Here is a 21,229-nt window from a genome sequence, read left to right as displayed (position 1 = left end):
ATATTCCCATCGTGGCTCATCTCAAACTATGGTGTGATGTCACTGTGTGGATTTAGGGAGCCATGTGCCTGTTTGGCTCCTGCAAGCCGGTATCGGCCACTCCCAGCACCCCAAAGGATACGTTCCTCTAATTATGGGCTTTCCTACAAACATCATCTGAGATAATCACATATGCTTTATGCTAGTACTTTATAATTGCTCAAATGATGAATGATAAACTTTTTAAAAATTGGTTTTTCAGAGAGAGGAAGTGAGAGGTAGAAAGAAAGAGAAATATTGATGTCTGTTCAAGCCCTACAGGAGATTGAACACACAACCCGGGTATGTATGTGCTCTGACCCGGAATGGAACTGGCGACTGTTCAGTGCACTTGTGAGGATGCGCCAACCAACTGAGTAGCACCGGCCAGAGCATGAATGATAAACTTTTAACAATGTTTTCTTTTTGTTTTGTTTTTTAATCTGTGGTACATTTACATAATGGAATACTCTTCGGCAATAAAAAAGAAGGAAATCTTACTCAACAGCATGCATGGACCTGGAGCCAGGCAGAGAAAGACAAATACCATATCATTTCACCCACATGTGGACTCTAATGAACAAAATAAACTAACAAACAAAATAGAAACAGTCTCATAGATAGAGAACAGACTGACAGCTGTCACAGGGGAGGGGGTTGTGAGGCTGGGTGAAAAGGGTGTAGGGATTAAGAAAAGAAATAGACACAGGCAACAGTATGGTGATTACCAGAGGGGAAAAGGGTGGGGGGAGGAAGAGGAGGTATGGGGGGATAAATGGTGATGGAAGAAGACTTGACTTGGGGTGATGAACACACCATGCAATATACAGATGGTGTACTATAGAATTTGTATTAACCAATGTCACCCCCAATAAATTCAATAACAAATAATAAAAATAAAAGCGTATTTTTTGCCTTAGAAAAGCATTTGTAAAAATCATAGAGAAACCCCTGAATTCTCAGTGATCTTCGAAATCTTCTCTGCCACCACCCTCCTCCAAAAACTATCCCCCCAATCAAACTGTCCCCTTGCACACGTTTTGTCATAGAATTTTTCTGTGTTTATTACAGCTGGAGAATGATGCTTATTATATATAATAAATATATTATGTAACTGAATTAATGCATCTACTCCCTGCCCCCACACAGGCCTAGCCTCCCCCATTACCAGCATCTCCCACACTGAACGCATTTTGCACTCTGCTATACCTGCACTTTTGTTCATGGTGTTTGTGCAACCTAAAATGCTGCCTCCACTTCTGTTCACAAACCCAACACAAGACCTTCACAGCTCAGCCAAAATGTCTCATACTCCTCCTCTGGTAAGCTCTGTCTGTCTTCCTTTTTTCTGAAAGTCTTCTCGCCTCATCCTTTAATACTTTCTATTTGGCTATAGATAGATTACTATTTCTCTTTGGGGCCATATAACTTGTTTTCTTTTTTAAAAAAATATATTTTATTGATTTTTTTACAGAGAGGAAGGGAGAGAGACAGAGAATTAGAAACATCAATGAGAGAGAAACATCAATCAGCTGCCTCCTGCACACCTCCTACTGGGAAGGTGCCCACAATCGCAATCAAGGTACATGCCCTTGACTGGAATCAAATCTGGGACCTTTCAGTCCACAGGCCGACACTCTATCCACTGAGCCAAACCAGTTAGGGCCATATAACTTGTTTTTTTGAAGTGGATTATAAGACTTTGAGGGTGAGGCCAATACCTCAGTGCTTGGTTCCTGACCAATGAACTTTATTTCCACTGCTCTAGTTTCTAGTCCTCATTCAAACACCAAAATAGAGAAGGTAAGGTCTAATAATCAAATTAAAAGAGATGTCATGAAAATAAATCTAGCATGTATTAGCTGAACACTAGGGAGATTTCTTTTCATCAAAATGTCTTTGTCCTCGTTTCTGAGATATGAATGGTAAACCTCCTAGAGCTATTATACAACTATAAGTCATCTGACAGACCTAGATGGCTCATGGCAGATTTCAAATAAAATAAGAACCAATACTATTCTTTAAAAAACATCAATATCAACATCAGCATCTCTCTCTCAGCTCAAATTCTTATCTGCCTTTCAGAATGCCTTAATAGTACAATAATTAATGTAACTAAAATTAGAAAAATATAGAAGTAAAGGAGCTCTATCTAAATTCAAACCAATGCTACAATAGGATAGGCAATCCTGACACAATATTACTGCTCCCTTTTTTTCCCACTAAGATCCCAACTGCCATATAGTGTTTATTGGGGTGCCTGGCCAGTCTGGGTGAGGGGCTGAGGGCTGCTTTCAGTCTGGCGGTTGTTGACTGAAGCTCCCAACTGCTCCTTTTTTCCCTCTTTTTTAAATTTTATTCTGGGCCAGCTTTAGCTCTGGCTCTAGCTCTGAGACTTCCGCTGCTGAAAGCAGGTATCTGGTTTCTTTGCGTTCTATAATGGAAACAATGTATAACTCCAGCTCTGAGATCCCGGCCGGCTGAAAGCTGGTTTCTGGGGTTTTGTTTAGCTTCTATATTTGTTAGAATGTTTCAAACTGCCAGCTCAGAGGCCAGCAAGGCAGGCGGGAACGTTGGAGTCCTCCTTCACTGAAGCAAGCAAGCCTCATGTTCACTTCCAGCTGCCTGGCTGCCGGCCGCCATCTTGGCTGACAGTTAATTTGCATAAGGATATGCTGATTAGCCAATGGGAAGGGTAGCGGTCATATGCTAATTACCATGTTTCTCTTTTATTAGTGTAGATTTCTTCAGTGTTTCATCGTTTCTTTTAATAGTTGCCTGTTTGCATCCAGATTCAAATATGGTCCTTGCATGAAAGCAGGGTAACTTTTTAGGTCCATATTAAGTTTCAGGCTTCCTTTCTTTTCTCTCTCTCTGCAGTTTTACTGTTTGGTTTGGTTTTTGAGAAACCAGGATGCATGTCTTGGGAGTTTTCCTCAATCCAGTTTCAAATGCTGGCATGGAGTTGGTTTTATTTAACATCTTCTTCTGCCCTTGTTCTCCCTGTAAACTGATAATGAAAGGTCGAGGACTATGCCCTCCATCTTGCCCCAGGGTAAGGACTACGCCCTCCCTCTTACCCTGGATCCTCTATTTTTGGGCAGCCATGTGCTCGGCAAGGCTTCTTCCCAGAAGCCCAAGCCTCTGCTAGCCACACCCAGGACTTCTTTAAACTAACCAATGACAATCAAGGGAAGTGTGCGCCATAGATATAACCACATCCTGTGTAACAAGACACCAACTTTCGCCTGGCCAATCGGCAGGGCCCACAGACCTTTCTCCTCCCCTTACTCCAACCCCCTATAAAACCCCTCTTCCCACAGGGCTAGCTCTCTCTGCCACTTGCTGCTGCATCAGTAAGGAGGGTAGGGGAGCCAAGCCCGGGTTTGAATAAAGACTCTTATGCTTTTGCATTGGACATGGCTGGCTCCCTGGTGTGGTCTCATGGGGATCCTGAAATCTGGGCATAACAATAGTTGCCTCTTGAGACAGTATTAGAGTCAGCTTTGATTTTTGGCCAAGAGGTGTTGTGTCTTCCATTAGCAGGTGACTAATTTTTGGTTGTTTTTCTCTTTGTGATGTTAACATTCATTGATACTCAGTATTCAGACACATTAGTTTATTGGGGGTTGCCAAATGATATTCAAATTCCAATATTTCTTTTCTATTGGATGGAATATTCTAGAATATTGACTGAAACATCCCCTTATCAACTATTTGGTAATCTTGAAGTACAATTACATAAGGAATGCAAAGTAGAAATGTTTGCTTTATCCTTTATTTAGCTATTTTCAAAATAATGAGTTATTTCTTGCACATCCTTGAAAGTTTTCTACTTGTCTACCCTGCCAACATGGCTCAGTGGTTGAGCATCAAGCTATGGACCAGGAGGTCAGGGTTTGATTCTTAGTCAGGGCACATGCCTGAGTTGGCTTGATCCCTAGTGGGGGGCATGCAGGAGGCAGCCAGTCAGTAATTCTCTCTCATCATTGATGTTTCTCTCTCTCTCTCCCTCTCTCTCTCTCTCTCTTTCTCTCTCTCTCTCTTACTCTCTCTCTTTCCCCCTTTCTCTCTGAAATCAGTAAAAACATATTTTTTTAAAAATTTCTTCTTGTCTTATCCCAGTAGCATATTTGCTGTTTAAATTATAGCAGTTCCTTTTTTGTTTGTTTGTTTCTGGCCTAAGTTATGTTCTACAATAAATCTGAATCCCTTCACTGTCAAACTGCTACTTTCTACATGCCATATCTGTATAATGTGTCTTGGGTTTGGGGGTAGGCTAAATAAGGACCCCCCGAAAGATATTCACATCTGTACCCCAGGACTTGTGATTATGTTAACTTACATGGCGAAGAAGACTTTGCAGATGTGATTAACTTAATGATCTTGTGATAAGGATTATCCAGGTTGATTCAAATGATCACAAGGGTCCTTAGAAGGGACAGATAGGCACATTAGGGTCAGAGAGAAAAGAGATAGGATGATGTGAGCAGAGATCAGAGACATACACTTTGAATATAGAGGTAGAGGCCACAAGCCAAGGAATGCAGGCAGTCTCTAAGAGGTTGGAAAAGGCAAGGATATGAAGTTTTCCCTAGGGCTCTGGAGGGATTGTGGCCCTGCTAACATTTTGATTTCAGGCTATAAAAACCCATTTTGAGATTCTGACCTGCAGAACTGTAAAGTAATATATGTGTGTTCTTTTAAACAATAAGTTTATGGTAATGTGTATAGCAGCCATAAGAAATGAACACAACTTTACTTGTGAAAATATCTGCACTTGTTTTGAACTCATGGTTTTATTTAATAGATCATTTTTGGATTTATAAATGTTTCTTAGTATTATGTTCCCATCATCCAAATTCAGAACAAAGCTAGTGGGTTTTCACCAGACTGTTGCTAGCCTTAACTGCTTATCAATTGTTTTAAAATATTTTATGTAATGTGGGATTTCATGTGTTGAACGGGTTTTATGTGCCAGGCACTGCACTATGAACTTGGAATGGGCTATCTTACTTATGTGTCACAACAAAACCATGAGGTAGGAACTATTATCCCCATTTTGCTGGGGCTTGAAGAAGCAAAGCAGCATGACCAGCAACCAGCAGAGTTGATATTCAAGCCCAGTCTGCCAGATTTTAAAACACATCTCTCTGCTCTGCCACGTTGATGTGTCACTGTTCTATGTTCAATTTCTCTAGCTGGGGTAGAATATTAAGAATCTGCCCTGGCCGGTTGTGGGGCGCAGTTACAGTGTTTTGGCCAGGTTCAAACCTCGGACTAATGAAAGGACAGGGTCCTCTCATTGCCAAGTGCAAGTCCCAGCTGGAGGGCAGGGACCTCCCAGCACAATAATAGCCAATGGCTGTGGTTGTAAGCTTGAACCCATGGTCCAAACACCTGGCCCCACATTCCTTGTGCTAGAGTTTGGGTGCATGTAGTTGAGTAGGGTTGGAGCTCACGAGAATGCTGTAAACAATGTGATCACGCCCCTGCTTTGCCTCGTGACATCTGCTATAAAATAAAGACAAGGCTTGTAGGTGCTGGCACTGTCTCCTCATCAGGGAGGCAGCATCCCATGAGACCCAGCTATTATTTTCTTGTCTGTCTTTTCCTTAATCCTTTCACCCCCCCAACTCAGGATCACCCTTGGTCGTGCAGCCACAGCCGGTTTGGCTCAGTGGATAGAGCATTGACCTGCGGACTCAAGGGTCCTGGGTTCGATTCTGGTCAAGGGCGTGTGCCTTGGTTGCGGGCACATACCTGGTGGGAGGGGTGTGCAGGAGGCAACTGATCGATGTTTCTCATCGGTGTTTCTGGCTCTCTATCCCTCTCCCTTCCTCTCTGTAAAAAATCAATAAAATATATTTTTAAAATAAAGAATCTGAAGCTCCATGAATTTTCAGGAAAGATGTGTTACTATACATGTATCTTTCTTGGGGTTTTCCCAGAAATGTCTAGTTTCCTAGAAATGTCATGTGCTTGTCCCAGATGTCAGACGGAAATGATTTCAAACATCAAAATTGAAATTGTGATTGTTGGAAAACTCAGAGGGATCAATCAAAAGCATTGAGGGAAAAGCAAAAACTCTCTCTGTCTTGGCAGGAACCTATAATTTCCCTGGGGGGAAAATCCTCTCTAAAGAGTAAAACTTTTGCCCTAACCAGTTTGGCTCAGTGGATAGAGCATCGGCCTGCAGACTCAAGGGTTCCAGGTTCGATTCCAGTCAAGGGCATGTACCTTGGTTGTGGGCACATATCCACTAGGGAGTGTACAGGAGGCAGCTGATGGATGTTTCTCTCTCATCGATGTATCTAACTCTCTATCCCTCTCCTTTCCTCTCTGTAAAAAATCAATAAAATATATTTTTTAAAAGAGTAAAATTTTTGAATTAATATCCAGCAAAGTTATGGTGTAAACTCATATTCTTCCTATGAAGTTTTCTGAAACTGTATTATTCTTCCGTTGATTTTTGTTACCTACATACTAGACACATTAGCCAAGGACAGATGCTATTTTTTCCCTTGTGCCCTCTTCTGTTTCTCAGTTCTCTCTGTTTGAAAGGAAAGAGCATGCAATTTCATTTTGCATACTCACCTTTCCCAGCTCTGTGTTACATGTAGTCTGCTCAGGGGGGGAGGAGATACAACGTTGTTCTTCAGGCATCTCTTCTGAACGAATCAGCTGACACATTAAACCAGCTAACAGCAAATCCTCGAGTTCTACCAATCAGCCCCTTTCCCTCTTTTCCATCTGAACAATTAGTAAATATATCATTTTTTCAATTTTATATAATACATTTTTCAAAGTCAAGTCCTACCCCTCTTTCAACCATACTGCTCCTATGCCCTTCTTATGTATAAGGACACTTCTCTTGGGAAAAACCTGAAAGACCACAGAGACCACAGTGGTTTGTTATCTGTACCCTCATTTCTTTTTGTCTCTTCTTAATCCACTGTCAGTACATCTCCATCATTGTTTTGTGGGACAACTTCTAGTGGGTTCGTGTGGGGTAGGGATGGATGTGGAAGCCAACTGGATATCTTTGTTATGACCAAACTAAACCTTCTGTTTCCCCTCCAGCCTCTAAAAACCTCCTCCTCATTCAGTGTTTACAGCAAGTCCTTAAATAATATTGTTTTTTTCAATGTTGTTTTGTTATAACATTGATGAGATGCCACAGGAACTTAACTCATGTTTGTATCAATTAGCCTATGGTAAAATTTGTTTTATTGCATGTTGTTTTTTTTTCGCTGAAAGGCACAGAACCTATCAATGGCATTGGGTGGCATATATAATTACACATACCTGTACAGACAAATACATATATGTGTGGAAATAATAATAAAATAAATTTTTAGATCTCTTAATATGGTCTAATTACATAAATAAATTTCCTAATATTAAAACATCCTTGGTAATTTGGAATAAATTACACTTGGTCATGGTGTATTAATGTTTTTAATATGCTGTTGGATTCTATTTGCTGATTATTTTTTAGGATTTCAAAATCAAGATTCATAAGCGAGATTAGCCCATACTTTTCTTTTTGTTTCTTCTATCTTTATCAAGTGTAGGTTCCAATGATATACTCAATTTATTAAAAGAATTACGTCATTCTTCTCATTATTTCCCCTAGCCTCTGGAATAATTTATGAAGTATATTATTTACCCTCTCTTTGAAAGTTTGATAGATGTTCCATGCGAAACATTTTACGAGTTGGTTCTTTAATACTGTTGAATACTTCTTTTATGGAAATCATTTTGATCTCTACTAGTAACAATTTTTTAAAATTGCATTAAAAATTGTATCCATATCACTTAGATTTTAAAATATTTTTATTCAGCAGTTTCACAAATTAACTCAAATTTGTGTTAATTCACCTGTTTCAATGGTTATTTCCCAATTAATTTTATTATATATATAAGGCTGGGAAAAGAAGGTTTATAGATATAATAAAAACAAGTAACAGAATAATTAAGAAATAATAATACAGGAATAAACTCTGTGTTTCATGTACTCACAACTGTAACTCTGCTCAGTCCTGTATTGTTTACTTTTATTCTTTGCTTAGGTTGGCTAGTGCTGTTCTATTTTATTACTTTTTATAAAGTCCTAATTTTGATTTGTTATTCCTACAAATTATTTTTTCTACCCAAAGTAGTTAAAGATTTTAACTTTATCATTATTTTCTGAGGGTTTAACACAATGTTAATGGGTCTTGAATTTCATTAGGTGTGTTTGCTACATTTATTGAAACAAGCATATTAATTTTCTTCTATTTATTTCAGTTACTGTTGTTAATTACATGGATTTGTAAAACATCATTAACCACTGAGAAATTCTTAGAATGCACCATGTTTGTATTGTTATATTTTTCTTATATATTGCTAGATTTGATTATTGATGTTTTGTACAGGATTTTTCACCTCTGTTCGTTAATCAGATTGGTCTTTTCCTTCTCTATAAAATCTGTAAGATTTTTGTATCAATATTATCCTGGCCTCATAAAATGAGCTGGGAAATATTCCTTATTTTTTCCTTATTTTGAAGAGTTTATGTAATGTTGATGTCTTTTCTTTCTTCAATGTTTAGAATAATTCACCTGTTAAGCCATCCTGTCCTGAAGTTCTTTCTGGAAAATTTAAAAAATAACACACCCAACTTTGAGAGTACAAAGAGGACTATTAAGATTTTCCTCTTATTTGTGTTTAATTTAGTAATATTTTTAAAAGAGTTTGTTCATTTCATCTAATTGCCAAATTTGTAAGGCATACATTTTTATGTAAAACAGAGGTGGGCAAGAGTAGCTTTATAGTTTGTGAGTATGCTAAACACAGAGTTAATGAAGCTATTGTAATAATCATAACCCACATGTATTTTTTTCCATATGAACAATTGTAAACCTACTTTTGTCCACCCCTGTATGTTCTTATTATACTTTTATTGTTTGTAAAATCTTTAGAATTTTCTTCTTTTTTTATATATTAGAGGCCCAGTGCATGAAAATTTGGGGTGGGGGGCTCCCTCAGTTTTGCCTGTGCCCTCTCATAGTCTGGGAGTCCTCAGGGGATGGCCTACAGATGTCTGGCCTCTCTCTGCAGGAGGTGACTGGACAGGCAATCAGGGGATGGCACCGCCCCATCACCCTGCCATTGCCGCCCAGCCTCCCTCTGCGGGAAGCAACCAGATGGGCCTATCAGAGGATGGTGCTGGCCCCCCTAATGCCCCTCTGCCATTGCCGCTGGTTGCAGTCCCCTCCCACCACAAGGCCATTCCCTCCCTCTGCCCGCTGGCATGCGCCTTGGCTGGCCTGGCACAGCCTGCTCGCTGGTCTCACCCCCTGCCAACTGGTCATTCTGCTTTTTGGTTGATTTGCATATTTCTCTTTTATTATATGGGATACTGGTAACATTTTCTCTCTTTTCTTTTTCTTGCCTAGTCTTGCTAGGAACTTATTAATTTTACTAATCTGGTCAGAGAACAAACTTTTGGCTTTCTTCATATTTATTGGCAATTTTTGTGTATTTCATTATTTTCTTCTTTTTCATTTCCTCTAGTTTACTGTTTGAGAGTTGAAGTTCTTTTTTTTTCAGTTTTTTGAGGAAAAAGTTAAGCTATTGTTTTTCTAACTTCTTCTTTTCTAACAAATGTATTTAAAGCTATCTTTTACCCTTAATCACTGCTTTAGTTGTATCTCCAGTTTGTATTTATTATATCTTCATTATCATAGAATTTGAAAGTATTTAATTTTATTTTACTATGATATCTTCTTTGACCCATGGGTTATATAGAAGTCATTGCATAGATTCAAGCAGTTGTGAATATGTAAGGTATCTTTTTTTTTTCTTTTTTAGTTTTTAGCGTAATTCCACTGGGTGAAAGATCATCTACACTAATAAAAGAGAAACATGGTAATTAGCGTACGACCAATAGCCTTCTCATTGGCTAATCAGCATATCCTTATACAAATTAACTGTCAGACAAGATGGCGGCCGGCAGCCATGCACTGAAGCGAACAGGGAGGCTTGCTTGCTCCAGTGACGGCTGACTCTAACGTTCCCCGCCTGAGTTGCCGGCATCTCAGCTGCAACTCTAAGCAACTATGTACTATGTTGCAAATAAGAAGCTAAACAAAACCACAGAAACCAGCTTTCAGTCAGCCAGGTTCAGCCAGCCGGACTGCAATATTGTTTCAAATACAGAAGGAAAAACAAAGGCCAGAAACCGGCTTTCAGCAGCCGAGACCTCAGAGCTAAAGCTGGCCCAGAATAAAAAGAAAAAAAGAAAAAAAGGAGCAGTTGGGAGCTTTAGTCACACGCCAGCCAGAAAATGGCCCTCAGCCCCTCACCCAGACTGGCCAGACACCCCTGTGGGGACCCCCACCCTGATCCAGGACACCCTTCAGGGCAAACCAGCCGGCCCCCACCCGTGCACCAGGCCTCTATTCTATATAGTAAAAGGGTAATATGCCTCCCGGCACTGGAATCAGTGGAACCGCGAGGCCTCCCGGCACCGGGATCAGCGTGACAGGGGGCAGCGCCCAAACCCCCTGCTCGCCCTGCTGCTCTGTGAGTGACAGGGGGCGGGTCCACACTTCCCTATCCGCCCTGCTCTGTTCGTGACAGGGGAAGGCGCCCCAACCCCCTGATCAGCCCTCCTCTGTGCCTGATAGGGGGGAGCTCCCCAATCCCCTGATCGCCCTGAAGCTCTGTGTGTGACAGGGTGCAGCACCCCAACCCCCTGATCCGCCCTGCTCTGTTCGTGACAGGGGAAGGCACCCAAACCCCCTGATCAGCCCTGCTGTGTGACTGATAGGGGGAGCTCCCCAACCCCCTGATCGCCCTGTGGCTCTGTGTTTGACGGGGTGCAGCACCCCAACCCCCTTATCGGCCCTGCTCTGTGAGTGACAGGGGGCAGTGCCCCAACCCCCTGATCGGCCCTGCTCTGTGCGTGACGGGGTGGTGCCACAACCTCCCCATCGACCCTGCCTTGAGTGTGACAGGGGGCGGTGCCCCAACCCCCAATCGGCCCTACCCAGAGTGTGACTGAGGGTGGCATCGCAACCTCCCGATCCGCCCTGCTCTGTGCATGGCGGGGCGGCGCCCCAACTCCCCAATGGGCCCTGCTCTGAGCCCGACCAGGGGCTGCACCTAGGGATTGGGCCTGCCCTCTGCCACCCGGGAGCAGGCCTAAGCCAGCAGGTCGTTATCTCCGGAGGGGTCCCAGACTGCGAGCCGGCACAGCCCGGGTTGGGGGACCCCGCTCCCCTCCCGAGTGCACAAATTTTTGTGCACCGGGCCTCTAGTACTCTAAATAATTTTAATAATTGAAATTTATTGATTTTTGATCCTGCATAAGTCAATCTTGGTAAACATTTAAAGTGTACTTAAAATGTTAATTTTATTTTTCCTAGGTGCAATATACTATAAATGTTAAGTGTATTTAGTTGATTGAGTTTATCAGATCTTATGGATTTTTCTGTTGGTTTGCTCCGTCAGCTCAGCCCTGAGAAAGAAGGAAATTCTGCCATTTACCAACAACGTGAATGAACTTTGAGAGTATTATGCCTAGTGAGATAAGCCTGACAGAAAATAACAAATATTGTATAATATCACTTTTATGTGAAATCTAAAAAGCCAAACTCATAGAAACAGAGAGTAGAATGGTGGTTACCAGGGCCTAAGGGTGGGGGAGTTGGGGAGACATTCTTAAAGGGTACAAACTTGCAACTAGAAGACGAGTAAATTCTGCCATCTAATGCAGAGCATAGTGCTTAAAATCCACAATACTGTATTATTTACTTAAAATTTGCTAGAAGACTAGATCTTAAATGTTCTCATGCCCTGAAGAAATAATCATTATGTGACCTCATAGAAGGTTTGCTAAAACTAAGGTGGTAATCATATTGCAATAAATAAATGTATAAAACTTGCTCATTGTACAACTTAAACAATGTTATATGTTGATTATCTCTAATAATAAAAGCCTAATATGCTAATTTGACCAGAGGTCCTTCTGGACGACCTTCCAGATGAAGCCACAGCTGCAGTGGGGGCTGAGTTCCTTGTATTAATTTTGTGCATTGGGCCTCTAGTATTTCAATAAAAAAGAGAGGAATGGAGTTGGCAATGTTGTATGTAAAAACCAAAAGTGTCTGGCATGGCAATCGACATCAGACTGGCCCAAGATACTGGACAATGCAGAATGGGGAGATAGGGTACAGGGCATGATGGTTACTTGAATGTCAGCAGGTGCCAGGCAAGTGAGATGCGTAAGTAAAGTGGGTCAGGGGAAAGTGCCTACTGTGTACATTACATGGGTGTGGGTATATGAGCACATATAAGTGTGCAGTTTGTGTGTGTGTGTGTGTGTGTGGCTGTGTGTGTGTGTGTGAGTGTGTGTGTGTGTGTGTGTGTGTGTGTGTGTGTGTGTGTAGGGGGCACAATAATGAGCTGTGACTCTTCAAAAGGAGGCAGCTGGTATTCTTCTCCAGAATAGATTTGTTTTGTGGGTCTAATGTTGCCTGATGTCCTAATCTTTCCAGAGAAGCCATAACACAATACATTTATATAAAATATCATGAGTGTCCAACGTTGGCTCAAAATGTTAACCACACGAAGCAATGCCTGGGTGCCAGAGTTGGGTTGTGGACTTCAGGCTCAGGAAGAAGAGATGTTTGGAAGGAGTGGGGGCATGAAGAAGCGAAAACAGACAACAGTAAGGATGCTTGAAGGTTTTATTTAAGTATGTCTTTGATATATTGAAAGAGGAGCATTTTTATGACAAAAGTTTCAAGAAGAAAGTTTTCTTTCCAGTTCCACCACTGTGGCCACCAGCCCAATCCTTATTTTACTGCGGAGACGCTGTGATTGGAATCATTTACATGTGCAAATTATATCATAGAAAAACAATTTCATTGCTAACTATAAGCAGGTTAGGGTACTTCATCCAAAATAAGAAGAAAATAAGATTTTGCACTTTTATATTTTAAAGCTGATATTTTAGCAATAGTTTTATAATGGTTTATTCCATTTATACTCTTTTGGCAACACAGCATTAAAAGACAATCTATTCATTGGCATGTAAAGCAACATGGCTTCAGAATACACCTCTTAAATATACAGAACTTAAAATTTCAAACATCCCATGTGGCTGGTAGGTGATGTTATGAAGATGATCTTGAGTAGTGACATACTTACTTCCTAAAGATAAAAGAAAAAGACAGTCATATAACAGAGCTATCATACTCAGATGATGTAGTTAAATTATCCAGGATATATTTTAAAGATTTATTTTGGTAAAAGTTATTTATTTATCTTTTTGTCTTATGAATCCCATAGTCTTTTGAACTTTTCAAATATTTGCACTCAAAGATGACATCCTAAAGTTCCCTGGTCAAGGAATATAAAGTGTATAAATAGTTATAAAAAGCCATTATAACCCATTAAGATAAGTGGTTACTTTTGGTGTTAAGATTTTTATTACTATCCTTATTACATTAAGTATATAATACCAAATTTATTTGTGCTAAAAATTCAAAATACGTAGCAATATAGAATGTCACATTATCACGTATGACATGTATATTTCCATGTTTTATTCTTATCTGTGTTCCTAGTGCCCTGTCCCTTAATTGACACTCAGGAAATATTTTGGAGTAAGTGGGTGAATGAGTAAATGTGTAATTATCTAAAACAAATATAATGATGTATTCTTAAATGAGTCATACTTTTGCTTATCTACCAAGAAAGCAAAGACTCCCCTCCTCACACAAGGAACAACCTGTCGCTGTTTATGAAAGTTTTGATGGTTTTCAGAATGCACTAAAATGCAATCACCTGTCGGTAATTTTGTTTTGAAGCAGCTAGTTTATAAAGTCCTGGGTGACAAGATTATCGAGAACTGTGTTCATTTCATCAGAGAAAGAGCCTTCGGCATGTCTGCGGCCGAGCGGTTCAGGAGTGGCTTTTGGGGAACTGAGGACAAGGGGGATAAAAATCGGTATTTGGTTAAATGCTTTAAATACATGCTTTCTGATTGCGTATCACTGGTAACGTGTGCGGGTCACTGAGAAAACAGGATGTCATGTTTACAGAGGGCCAAATGTGAGAACCTGCATGAACTGGTGCGTGTCAGAATGGACAACCTGGAGGTAGTGAAGAGCAGAGCAGGACGGGAAACCCAGCCTGTAAAACTTCATGCCTTCTGCAGTGGTCCTGCTGGTCCAGAGATTTTAGTAATTGGCAAGACAGAAGTTATTATTGAGACTATTAGTCTGTTGAAAATTAAGGAAAATGTAAAACTAGTGGTTATTAGAACAGCCTTGCAAAGTGCAGTATTAAGGGATTAAATTTTATATTAGATTTTCTGTTTTTATTAGTTTAATTAGCAGCATTTTTGGTGCCCCTTTAAAATATCATAAAATATCCTCAAGTATAAGCGACTATTTTACCACTGATTTTGTAAATTGGGTCATCAAGGTTTAAAAAAGCAGTGACAATATCAGGTTATTAGCTAAATAGTAATACAATCCCTTTTGTCTTAAGATTTCTCCAAGTCTCAGTAAGCTTGCTTTAAATTTCACAAAAAATTGAGTTGAACATGAATTTCCTGCTTCTCATAATTCAAATGTCAATCAAAATGGTCAAGAGAAAATGAGATGGTCCAGGGGTCTGTTTGGTTGTGGTAAGATCCAAGAAGGTACCTAACGGACTTAATCTTATTTTCAGCTGTGAAAATAAATGGCTATTTATATGACAGTCCCATAAAAATGGGGATGTTGTTAAATATATGGACTTTTGCACATATTTATATTTTGAGTGTCATTTCATTAAACATCTTAAGTTTAATACCTTTCAGTCTGTATCAGTTAATTAGCTAAACAGTAACACAAATATATGTTGATCCTATATGTAAATACTTAAAGTCAAACTTTAAGTTTTCAGCATTATTTCTTTTTTTCATTATCCCTAGTATTTCTAGTTTAAGCTTATCATCCTGATGTAGTTTTCAATAGCACCCTATTCTCAAAAGTGTCTTGGATTGACAAATGAATAGCCTACTTATAACACAAGTCTAATGTGTGATACAAATACCACCTGTCTGACTCTATTATTAATACTTGATACTACAGATAAAACATATTAAATTCTTGTAGATTGTCTCCCACCAATAGGAGTTAGTTCCTTACTTTGTGAGACTATACTAATTGCTTCTATAACTCAAATCAATAAATAGATAACTGTAGTGTAACTTTTCAACATCATGCAAAAATAAAAAATTAAAGTTAAATAAGAGTGTACAGACTTAACTCTTGTCTTCCTAGGCCTTTCACTACCCAAGCAATGAATTCCTTGGCAGCTTGGCCTCCAAATAAGAACTTAAATCACTGGTAAAGGTCCCTTCAGCGTGTCTCTCATATTCATCATGACATTTGGCAATGCCATTCCTGATAGAAATGTGAACGTTACATTGAAGATCTGTCTCTTTATCAATATGGTTCTCACCTGTAAGTATGGCAGGTTGGGGTTGAAGAGACTGAGGGAGATTTAAGAGATGAGGGTAGTTAGGAGACTCGTCCTGAAACTACATGAAGTATCTGAATGGACGGTTGATGGGCGAGAGATAATAGCAGTTAAGGGGAGCATTGGCCCACTCAGCACACCCATTTCCACGTCTTCTGCTTGTCCGTGCCATTGATTGTTACTGTTGCATTTACTTCCGCCTCAGTGTATGTGGACTCTCCAATATGTTATGCAGCTTGCAGACAAGGCAGCTGTTTGTTAATACTTACGGGATCAGACATAGTTAAGTGAGTCAAGAGAAAGCTAGGGAACATCTCAAAATGTCATCAAAAGAACCCCCTGATAATGGCTGAAAGGAAACAGGTGATGGGACAGCAGTGAGGAAAGCTAAGATGCTGACTCCATATCATCCTCAAATGTGATCTGTGTAGGTGGTTACCAGCTGCCCTCCTGCATCTATTACCCCTGGAAGGTTTCATCTTAAACACACAACAGAAACCGCCTGAGGGTGAGGATTATTTTACATTATATTACCAAATCGTAGCATTCCCTTTCCAGAAATGAGGATAATTGTTTTCTTTTTTTTCAAATTTCTCTTATTTCACCAATGGCCATGTCTGTAGTAACTAACAGGGACTTCTCCCAGTGTCTGCTCTGACCATGACCAACATCTTTCCTTTCATGTCCTCCATTTGAAGAAGTTTTGGTATACCACTCTGTCTCTCCAATTCTTCCAGCTGAGACATATTCATTCTCTCTCTCTTCTCTCTCTCTCTTTCTCTCTCTCTCTCTCTCTCTCTCTCTCTCTCTCTCTCTCTCTCTCTCTCTCTTTCCAGGCAAATCTATGTCCTTATCCTGATATTTAGATTTCTTCAGCTACTTTGGATGCACAACTCCCTTCCCCTGTGGGCCACTCTTCAAAGAAATTGTGAAATTCCACCATCTCTGTGAAACCCTTTAAAAGATTTCCCTCAGTAGCCTACATGCACCATAAAACCCAACACTGTCAACGAAAATCCAACATTAAAACTTATTCCTTATGAAGGGCTTGTGCTCTTATTTGCCTTCTTCTCTCTTTATGTGGTGCAGCCAGGCTATAATTTTAAATGTGTATCTTGGATTGTATTCTACAAGAAAATGACTGCATCTCTTTCCATTCCTTACCACGATTACCTTGGCTAGGGGTTACTTTAAATGTGATTACAGTCATGAGTTTGAACCCTACAAGGGAATGTTGAATTTGCTCTTATCTTTTGGTCAAAAAATAGTTTCCTAACTGTTCATGTCTAAAAAGTCAGCTTTCAATTTTAATAGAAAATGGGTAAGAGAGTAAATATTGCTAAGACCACAGTGGGGAAAATGATTTAAAATCTACTTTTCATTACAGGGTGGGTAAGGCATTTTCAGGGTGAGAAGTGGGACTTTCAGAGGCATAATATGCAGGATAGCATCACCAACCTTGAAATCATCAAAGCTGAAAGAGCTTATACGCCCTATTTGATGAGCATAATAACATAATGAAAGTCAGGAGATATTTTAGACATAGTTAAGTAACACATTTGTGTGCAAATTTGGGCCTAGGTTTAAACTCTCACTTGAGCTGGGCCAGCAACCAATCCACGAACATCTGGTCACTCAAGGCCTGCCGTAGTATGCTGAGGTCACTGATGAACGTTCCTTCGGCGTAGCGCTTCTCTTCATTTATCTGATCCAGATCATTGAGCGAGTCTGCCTGGTGAGCTGCGAATGAGCTTCGAAGAACAGTGATTGGTGCAACTAAGTCTCTTCTTGAGTGGACTCACTCAAGAAGCACCTTGAAAACACAAGACCACAGGAAATTGAAAGGCAGGGGCCTTGAGCATTTCAGTTGATATGAGGGACACCTTGTTTGCCACGGGAATCTCAGAGTTTTGTTAGAGTTGAATGCACTCTGATTCTAAGTCCTGGGAGCAGATTTTTAACTGGCTTCCTCTTTACTGAAATAAGATTAAATAAATAGTTTTTTTTAAGTAATTAATGTACTTATGATTCTGCTAGTAATGATAGAAGAGAGCAATGGCTTGACTATTTTAAAAGAGTGAAGAATCCCAAATCATTTGGGCAGCTGATCTGAGTTCTGAATTTTGTTTGCATGTGTCAATATAAAAATGTAGCTCCATTACCTGGTTACATGATAGCTGATGATGAAAGAGGAAGACAATTAAAATTTTAAAGAATGTCAAGAAAAATCCCACTTGCTAATTTCAAACTGTGTAGTGGACGGTCCACATGCCAGTAATCAACAGTTGTTTGCCATGGCAAATATGGAGAAATATTCAATAGTATTAATACTCAGAAATAAAATTGAGATACTATTCTCACCTGTCAAAATAGCAAAGACTAAATATGGGGGAAGGTATTATGAAAGGAGTATTTCTGTAAGGCTGAGCGGAGTGTGCATGTGTATGACTTTTTTGGAAAGCAAGCTGGCAAGATATTATAAAATACTTAAACTTATTCAAACCCTTTGACACAGTAATTTTAGAACCAAAAATCTAGCCTCAGGGAAGAGTAAAAAAATGTAGAAAGAAAAGTTATTTGTAGCATTCTTTGTAGGAAAATGTAAGAACTCAAGTGTTCAATAGAAGAGGAATAGCTAAATAAATATTGTACACTGATGAGATGAAATAGTATGCAGCTATTAAATATCGTTCATTTAATAGATATTTGTAATGCTATACGAAAGAGCTAAGAATACAATGCTAAGATAAAAGGCATAATATGAAGCTGTATAATGATCTGAGATATATGCTATATACAGTACATACATAACATTTTGTGCATATTTTGTATCTTGAGCATGTATGACTTTTACAATTAGTAAAAAACGGTGTTATTTTTAAAAAAGGAATAAAAAAGAAAAAGTTGGTGTGAATAATTAAAATAATCTACTATGCAGTTTGTGAGTAGTGAATGGATAGATAGGATCAGCTGAAGATTTCAACAAGCTATAATTTCCCATGTAACACATTTTCCAACATAACCTACTCCTTTGGTTTCGAAACACCATACTCTGATCTATACTCCAGAAACAACTTTATCACAATGATATTTTAAACTTTTTAAAATTGTACTGAGTGTTTACTCTCAGTTACTGAGACCGCTTCACAAATTATAGTTTTCTCGGACCGTATTATAACCATCGTGCTATGTTAGTTCAAGTCTAAAGAGTGAATACCTGGACTTCTCCTCTGTGTCCTGAAGGGAACGCTGCCAGCTGCCTTGGACCAGCATCACAAATAATCCAGCCACAAAATAAATGCTTTTCATGTTTGCTGCCTGTTGGTGCAAGAGACTGGGAGAAGTTGGGGGAGGGAGAAAGGCAACCATATTTAAACACATCAGGCTCAATTCATTTAATTATGATAAAGTAAATATTATAAAAAAAGAAAATCTACTTTATTTTGAGTATATTTTAAAAAGTAGATTATATTTTCCCCCAGATTTTTTTTTTGGTGGCAAAAAAAAGAATTTAAAAAATGTGTACCACCTTTAAGGTTTTTCATTAATGTAGGACACTGCTGTTAATAATTTGAAGGCTATAGGAATAAACTTAACTAAAGAGGTAAAAGACCTCTACTCAGAAAACTACAGACGTTGAAAAAAGAGATAGAGGAAGACATAAACAGATGGAAGAACATACCGTGTTCATGGATTGGTAGAATCAACATCATCAAAATGTCCATACTACCCAAAGCAATCTATAAATTCAACGCACTTCCCATTAAACTACCAATGGTATACTTCACAGATCTAGAACGAACTCTCCAAAAATTCGTCTGGAATAAAGAAAGACCCCGAATAGCTGCAGCAATCCTGAGAAAGAACAAAGTAGGTGGGATCTCAATACCTGATATCAAGCTGTATTACAAAGCCACTGTTCTCAAAACTGCCTGGTACTGGCACAAGAACAGGCATATAGATCAATGGAATAGAATAGAGACCCCAGAAATCGGCCCGAACCAATATGCTCAATTAATATTTGACAAAGGAGGCAAGAACATAAAATGGAGCCAAGATACTCTCTTCAATAAATGGTGTTGGGAAAATTGGACAGATATATGCAAGAAATTGAAACTAAATCACCAACTTACACCATACACAAAAATAAACTCAAAATGGATAAAGGACTTAAATGTACGACAGGAAACCATAAAAATTCTAGAAGAATTCAAAGGCAACAAAATCTCAGACATATGCCGAAGCAATTTCCTCCCTGATACATCTCCTAGGGCAGTTGAAACTAAAGAGAAAATGAACAAATGGGACTACATCAAAATAAAAAGCTTCTGCACAGCAAAAGAAACCATCAACAAAACAACGAGAAAACCCACTGCGTGGGAAAACATATTTGCCAATGTCATATCTGATAAGGGCCTAATCTCCAAAATTTATAGGGAACTCCTACAACTTAACAAAAGGAAGATAAACAATCCAATCAAAAAATGGGCAAAGGACCTAAATAGACACATTTCAAAAGAGGACATTCAGAAAGCCAAGAGACATATGAAAACATGCTCAAAGTAGCTAATCTGAGAGATGCAAATAAAACAACAATGAGGTACCATCTCACACCTGTCAGACTGGCTATCATCAACAAATCAACAAACGACAAGTGCTGGAGAGGATGTGGTGAAAAAGGAACACTTGTGCACTGCTGGTGGGAATGCAGACTGGTGCAGCCACTATGGAAGACAGTATGGAGTTTCCTCAAAAAACTAAAAATGGAACTCCCATTTGACCCTGTGATCCTACTTCTAGGAATATATCCCAAGAAACTAGAAACACCAATCAGAAAGGATATATTCACCCATATGTTCATAGCAGCACAATTCACCGTAGCTAAGATCTGGAAACAGCCTCAGTGCCCATCAGTAGATGAATGGATTAGAAAGCTGTGGTACATCTACACGATGGAATACTATGCTGCTGTAAAAAAGAAGGAACTCTTACCATTTGCAACGGCATGGATGGAACTGGAGAGCATTATGCTAAGTGAAATAAGCCAGTCAATGAAGGAAAAAAACCACATGATCTCACTCATTCATGGATAATAAAGACCATTACAAACTTTTGAACAATAATAGATACAGAGGCAGAGCTGCCTCAAACAGATTGTCAAACTGCAGCGGGAAGGCCGGGGAAGTTTGGGGGGCAGGAGAGAAGAAAGTAAGAGATCAACCGAAGGACTTGTATGCATGCATATAAGCATTACCAATGGACATAAGACACTGGGGGGTAGGGGAGGCCAGGGGATTGTCAAGGGCAGGGGAAAAAAAAAAGAACACATATGCAATACCCTTTGTAATACTTTTAGCAATAAAAAAAAACCATCCCCACAAAAAAAACACACAAAAAAACCACATTATATTTCTTTATCCTGAGTAGCTGATTATCCAATTTGCATAATCATCAAAAAAATTAATTAGAAGGCTCATTTTCAGATTTGGAATTAAAAATGTCAATGATAGCCGAAACCAGTTTGGCTCAGTGGATAGAGCGTCGGCCTTCGGACTGAAAGGTCCCAGGTTCGATTCCGGTCAAGGGCATGTACCTGGGTTGCGGGCACATCCCCAGTTGGAGGTGTGCAGGAGGCAGCTGATTGATGTTTCTCTCCCATCGATGTTTCTGACTATCTATCTTT

The 21,229-nt window shown here is 39.5% G+C and overlaps 2 pseudogenes; one reads left to right on the top strand and one right to left on the bottom strand.

The window, feature by feature from the left end:
* Positions 1-21,229, top strand: part of LOC139015726 (pro-glucagon-like) — a 258,761-nt pseudogene that overhangs the window by 202,475 nt on the left and 35,057 nt on the right.
* LOC139015724 (pro-glucagon-like) lies at positions 13,857-18,855 on the bottom strand (annotated as a pseudogene).

The sequence above is a fragment of the Myotis yumanensis genome, unplaced genomic scaffold (assembly GCF_028538775.1).
Source record: "Myotis yumanensis isolate MYYU_CA2020_CCGP unplaced genomic scaffold, mMyoYum1.0.hap1 SCAF_8, whole genome shotgun sequence".
Taxonomy (NCBI): domain Eukaryota; kingdom Metazoa; phylum Chordata; class Mammalia; order Chiroptera; family Vespertilionidae; genus Myotis; species Myotis yumanensis.
Note: the sequence above shows the minus strand (reverse complement) of the source record. Positions and strands in the feature narration are given on the sequence as shown.